The sequence below is a fragment of the Pteropus alecto genome, unplaced genomic scaffold (genome assembly GCF_000325575.1).
Source record: "Pteropus alecto unplaced genomic scaffold, ASM32557v1 scaffold511, whole genome shotgun sequence".
In the NCBI taxonomy this organism is placed as follows: Eukaryota; Metazoa; Chordata; class Mammalia; order Chiroptera; family Pteropodidae; genus Pteropus; species Pteropus alecto.
Genome location: NW_006431911.1, coordinates 75,636 through 82,491, shown reverse-complemented (window position 1 = coordinate 82,491; position 6,856 = coordinate 75,636). Strand labels below are relative to the sequence as shown.

At 40.4% G+C, this 6,856-nt stretch overlaps 1 protein-coding gene across 1 annotated transcript in view; it reads left to right on the top strand.

Annotated features, from left to right (window-relative positions):
* Positions 1–6,856, top strand: part of TLR7 (toll like receptor 7) — a 21,149-nt gene that overhangs the window by 9,836 nt on the left and 4,457 nt on the right.

Below are 6,856 nucleotides of genomic sequence, written 5' to 3'. Positions count from 1 at the left end.
GTCACCTTCCCTTCTGTGGCACTTTCTCCACTTGAGCCTTCCTTTGGAGACTCCAAAGCCCTCCTGGTTCCTCCTCATCTCCTTGTCAAAAATCTGACCTTTGGAAAAACTTTACTGTTTCTGATCATTCAGTGTGAGTCTTCCATGGGACTTTAAGACAGCTCAAAGCCTTGATTTATTCAGCAACTATGTTATCTTGAGCTCACTGTGTGGCAGGCATGATGATGATAGGTTGTATGTACAGACAAGTGAAGTTCTGGATCTAGAGCGTTCACCACCTGGAGGGAGATATGGGTGAGTTGACATGGGGACTTCTGAAAAGGTAGTATAACAGAGTGACCAAGAGTGCAACTCTATCTGAGTTGCCCGGGACTCGCCTTAGGCCAGGTCTACAGCTTCTTCATTTCACTTTCCTCACTGTAATGAACCTATCTCTTAGATTTTGGGTGAAGATTAAATAAGTTGCTAAACGCTATTGGTTGAAGTTAGCGTCATGTGAACTGATTTACAGGCTTTGCATGTCATGTAATTTCTTCTAATATTTGACGGTCTTGGACTGAATTTGCTTAGAGTTTATTCATAACACAGCCTAAGCTTTTGTCTAGACCAGGGGTCTGCAATCTATAGCCTTTGGGCCAAATCTGTCTGGCCACCTGCTTTTATATGGGATGTGAGCTCAGAATGGTTTTTACAACTTTAGTTACATTCTAAATGTTATTTACGCATATAATATCCTTAATTGTGCCTAAAATATTTACTGTGCAGCCCTTTACAGAAAAAGTTTGCTAACCCCGGGTCTAGGCCAACACTCTCTAATGGAACTGTCTGCAATCATGTGAAATGTTCCATTTCTGCATGCTCGAATGCCATAGGCTCGAGCCTCACGTGACTTTCGAGCATTTGAAATATGATTGGTGTGACCAAAAAAACTGAATTTTGAAATTGTATTTAATTTTAATTACTTTAAATTTAAATAGCCACATGAGACTGCTATCATGAGACAGAGCAGCTCTAGACGAGTTTAAGTCTAAAGATTCTGTGTTCTGTCAATGTTCCTCTCAATTCAATCAACTCCCGAGAGGTTGTGTGAGTCAAGGGGAAGGCAGCACTCCTAATCAGATTCTTTGTCCTGGTCTGGCTTTCATTGTCTGCTAGAAAACACTTAATGGACAGTGTTTGAAAAATACATGTGAGCATATGCTTTTGTCGCCTTAAGGCTGCTACTTTGACTCTATCCATTACATCTGCTTTAGTTTGGGGTAAAGCAGTTGGCTTTTTCAATCCAGCAAGGCCGCAAATTCAGGTCATCTTAATCAACTTTAGAGTTCCAGCTTCAGGCAGAGAAAACCTCACTTGGCAAAGCTGTCTTTCCTTCTGTCCCTGCTTGCTGATTGGCTAACTGCAGTCCTAGTTCATGTCTCTCATGAGACTGCTAAAAACAGTGAGAAATCATCAATTGACATCATCATCATGGGTACAGTTGACCCTTGAACAACACAGGGATTAGATACATCAACCTCCCACACAGTTGAAAATCCATGTATAACTACAGCTGGTCCTCTACATATGCAGATTCCTATCCACAGATGGAAAACACTGCTTTTGATCCACGGTTGGTTGAATCCTCAGATGAGAAACCCGGGGATACAGAGAGTCAACTGTATATTTATTGAAATCAGTCCACGTGTAAATGGACCCATGCAATTCAAACCCTGTTATTCAAGGGTCAACTGAATTGCCAAACCATTCCCCCGAAGAGTAAAGTCACACGGTGTTCCAGGGATGTAATGTATAACATGGTGACTATAGTTGCTAAGAGAGTAGATCTTAAAGTTCTCATCACCAGCAAAGAAATTGTAACTATGTGAGGCAATAGATGTTAAATAGACTTATTGTGGTAATCATTTCACAACATATCTATCGCAAATCATTATGTCGTACACGCTAAATCAATGTATGTGTCAATTATATCTCAATAAAACGAGAAAAACAAGTCACAGTTGGAAGGTGTTCTGCCTTCCGAGATAGCATAGGTAATAGTTATGTCAAGTGTGTGGGGATGGTATGACATGAGTCACCAGCTTTACAGGTTCTGATATCTGAGTCTTTCTTACTCCATAGACTGATATCAACGTCACATATTTTAGGTTCTCTCATGGCAGCAATTTCTTTCCCAGTTCTAAATTCTACACTGGCTAAAATTAGGTTTGTGTTTAAATCCAATAGAAACAGAATTTCCAACAAAAAATAGAAATTGAAAATCCAGTAGAAATAGAAAATACCATAGAAAATCCAATTAACTCTGGCTTAGCATACCTATTTTATGATTTCTTATAAACTCCTGGAAGTTAGCAGTTCAGAGCCATTATTTCTGCTTTGCTCTATGAGCTCGTGCAAAGATCTGGATACTCTAGATCATCTGTCTTGTCGTTCCATCATCCTTAGCACATTTTTCTCATTTGCATTATCTAAGATGGCTGGCTACAACAACATCCATGTTACAAAAAGCTAGATAGAAATAGACAGGAGAAAGGAGAATAAACCCACTGTTTAAGGATATGTCCCAGAAATTACACATCTCACTTCCTCTCACTTCATATTGGCTGTAACTTCATCATACAGCCGTGCTTAGCTGCAAAGGAGTTTGGGAAATATAATCTTTTCTCAGAGTGGCATATGCCCAGCTACAAGTGGAGATTCTATCACTATGAGGTGAGAGAAAGGGAAAAAAGATATAGGGGAATATATAACAATCTCTGGACTCTGAGAGGATAATAAAAAGAATTAATTGGGAATATGAGAAAGTATCCCATGGAATAGGAACAACATACAGTTAGACTACACATATGTCGGTGTCAGCATCTTATCTGGAAAGAACTAATGGTTCTTCTGCATTGTATTTTAGCCCTGTATATATTTTTTTCTCTCTTCCACTAGATTTTGAGCTCTTTAAGGGCAGAAACTGTGTCTGCTGCCCCTGGTCGGTATCCAAAAAGTATTTGTCAAATGAAAGAATGAATATGAGCGAGTGAAATTATGATTTTTTTTAACTAAATCTTTTCTCATAGGTCCTTGGTACAATCCCTAGCTAAGGAATTGTTGGAGAACTTTTGGTCCAGGTTGTTTGTCTTGGTCCAAGAGGGTTGTCTGGGTCCTTGCCGTATCCCATGTTGTTTCTGTGTCATTTTCTCGTGTGCAGAGGTCTTTCCTGAGCACAGGGCTTGCCTCAGAAGGGTAGGAACTACTGGAATGGGAATGAACTATCGAGCCAGGACTAGGACCCGGTTCTTCCAACCCTCAATCCCCAGTCCTTTACACAACCTCATGTGTGATCAGTGCAAAAGGAGATGAGAAGAGGGAGTGATTACTTCTGTCTGGGTTGATCCCAGAAAGATTCCTGAAGAAGATAGGTTTGAATAGGACATTATAAGAACAGAGCTTCTTAAATCTTTCCCCCAAGGAATCGTGGGGCAAATAGAAGAAACAGAATGTGACCCTGGGGAGTCTGGGGGGTAGCCTGAAAGAACTTACTTCAGGGAAAACTTCCTTTTTAAGTATTGTGCTTTATTTCACTTTTCATTCATTCATGTATTTAGCACACATAATAGAACACTAAGTGCCAGACTTTGTTTTACACGAGGACATATAAAGCCCTGCACTCTCGAAGTTTACATTCTCATGCAGAATGGGCATTAAACAAATAAGCGCATAAATCATAAGCAATAAATTATCAGCAAATAATTTCCACTTGTGCTAAGAGCTATGGAGGAAATCAAGTAGGGCAGTCGAGTACAGAGTATATATACTTTCCTGTGCCTCAGTTGACTCATCTATAAAATGGAGATAATAATCGAGGTCTGTGCTTCCAAAATCCTCAAACTGAAAACTGTGTCCTAACTCAGTTGATGGCAAACATGACATGATCTAAACTCCTTTGGAGGCGAATCTTGACTCATAGTGAATGAGTTAGTGTTTCCTTTCTTTTAAAATCCCGCTGATTGTAGACAAATTTCACTGAACAAATTTTTGTGTGTTTGATTAGAGGCTACTGCCCCAGGCCCCAGTAGGAGTAGTACATAATATAGGGCACATGTATCACATTACCTTCTAAAATCTGAAAAATTATGAGTTCAAAACACATCTAGCCCCAAAGTTTTGGGATAAAGATTGAGAACCTATAGCACTATCTAATGTAGTTATTATGAGAATTAAATAGTTAATATATATAAAGCACTGAAAACGATGCCCACCATATAGTAAGTGTTACCTAAGTTAACCAATGTTTCTGTCATTATCACTCTTATTACATGGAAGTGGGAGGCAGATTTCAATAAGTTGGTTTAAGAAAGCCTCTCTGAGGATGTGTCACTTAAGCAGACACCGAAATGATGAGAATGACCTGGCTGTGGGAAGAGGAAGAGAATGATGATTTCAGGAAGAGGGAATAGTGAGTACCAAGACTGGTTCAAATGAGGAACAGAAAACAAGCCAGATGTCTGGCATGTGGTCAAAGAGAGGGAAAGATGGTTCAAGGTCAGAGAGGTAGGCTGGAGTCAGGACATGTGTGATATAAGCAACGGTAAAGATTTTGAATTTCGAAGTGTAGGAAGTCATTGTAGTTGATCTTATTCATGTTTATAAAGAATGCTTGATGCTGTTTGATGAATGAATGGTAGAGGAGCAGGGTAATCAGGGAGACAGACCAGTTTAGAGTCTAGTATGGTCGTCCAGGTGAGAGCTAATGGCTAATTGGAGTAAGAAGCTGGTGGTAGGCAAGAACAGTAGACAGATGTAAGAAAAAGTTTAGAAATGAGGGAGAAAAAAGGACTCTCTGATTAATTTTTCATTCTAATTTGGTCTGTAGAGGCTAAAATGCCAGTGTTTGTCTCAGGTGCATGACGGTCAGTGGTTTGCTGGATCCAGCTCATGTGGGCTCGCCAAAGCATTTCTGCACATTTCTTCCCAACTCTGCACTCAGTGCCATCACGTGGGCAGCTCAAAGTTGGCCATGGTCCTGGGAGTGTTTACACTATGGGAGTTGGCAAGTGCTACTAATCAGGACTTAATAAATCAGAGATTGGAGATTGGGGGGGAGGGGAAAGAAAGTGGTTGTTAAACACCAGCATACCACTGTTATTTTTTTCTGTAACTAAACTTCCTTCATCTTAAAGCCTCTATTTCTCCCATAACAAAAATACTTAACCTAGACATATCCTGGAAAACTCAGTATGAGGATATGCCTGGTGTCTCATGTTCTTAACTCAGTTAATTCAGGGATCCTCCCACTTCTTCCTAGGGTCTCATCTAGGCTCATGAGAATGGGATTGAAAGAGGGCACATGGTTCATAATTCATTCTTTATTCATGTTGGTGCCCTCTGTACTATAACTCACCTCCCTAGTTCACAATATTACTCTTAGTAGCATTACTTATTGCCTTCTGGTGGTGGGATTCATGAACCCGTCATGTCATCTGACAGAAGCATAGCTGGTCGGGGATCTTATTATCAGGGAACATGCAAATAGCTTGCTCTACTTCTCTCCTTTACCTCTTCTAAAGTCCTTCCCTTCATTTTGACTTAACACCTCCTCTCTGAGTGGTGAACATTTTTCCTAAATCTCTCAGTAAGATTGATGCTCAAGGAAGATATACCATATTTATCTAAGGGCTTCCTGTACCTCCTGGTCTGTTGCCATATCTTCCCAGGGATCTGAGAGCTCCAGATTGAGAACTATAGTCTTAAAGGACAACTAGAATTTGGTTGGGTGGAAAGGGTAGGTAGGGAAGAGTACTCCAGGTAGAGAGACTTGCTAGGGACCTGCAAGCTGGGCTTGGGGTTAGTGATTAGAGAAGCTAGTAGCAGAGTTGTATCACTAAGCGCAGACAAATCGATGGGGGGCAATTTATGGAAGACTTTGGATGCCATGTTTAAAAGTTAGGACTCATTTTATAGAAAAGAAAAAAGAAAAAAGAAAATTATTTTACAGATTTGAGAGCAATATAATCTGATTGATGTTCAGGAAGCTCGATGGGTAGATTGGATTGGAAGAGCGAGAGCCTGGGGACAAGGATGAGGCTTTGGAGCAGACCAAGGGTGTAATAATCCCAGCGGAAATTGTGTCAGCTAAAATGGCAAAGCATGGAGGATGTCAAGAAGGATGGCAAAGAAGGTCATCTAGACTCAGTGAATGTTTTTAATGATGGGGAGGAAGAGATAGGGTGGCGAAAGAGAAAAAGAAGACAAACTTTAGGCATGTAGAGATGTATGAAGAAACTCTTTGATCTCTTTCTGACCCATCTTGCTTGAGAGAAAAATAAATCTGAGGGGAAATTTGCTGATTTATCTCCTATTGGAGGAATTAAGGGAAGTAGGCCTTTGTTTTATTACATATCAACATGATTAGTTGATTCAATCAATTGGGAGGACAAAACATTATTTGAGCTAGAAGCCTGTGTAGACACACAAGCTGGATCATCCCATGGATAAGCGCCATTTGAACTAAAACCAGTGTTCTGTTTAAAATATTGATGGAAATCCTGAAACTTGAGAGCAAGTCCATGGTTCAACCACCTTCTAAGGCAGGGCAATTTTGAGTCAATATGGTGATCAGTAAAGCTCTTCAGTGCTTCCTTTTTAAGGTCTTTCTCCCCAGGGTCCAAGCGTTTTTCACGTTAAACCTAGATAACCAAGAATCACTATTAAGCGTAGGTCTCAGTATGTCCCAGTTTGCCTGAGAGAGTCTTGGTTTATGCCTGTAGTCTTGGCATAATTATTACCAGCTCCCCTCCTTTCATTTCCATAAGTTTCCATTCTGCTTGATCAGTTAGGGGTCATCCAGGCAGTGCCGACTGTCCCC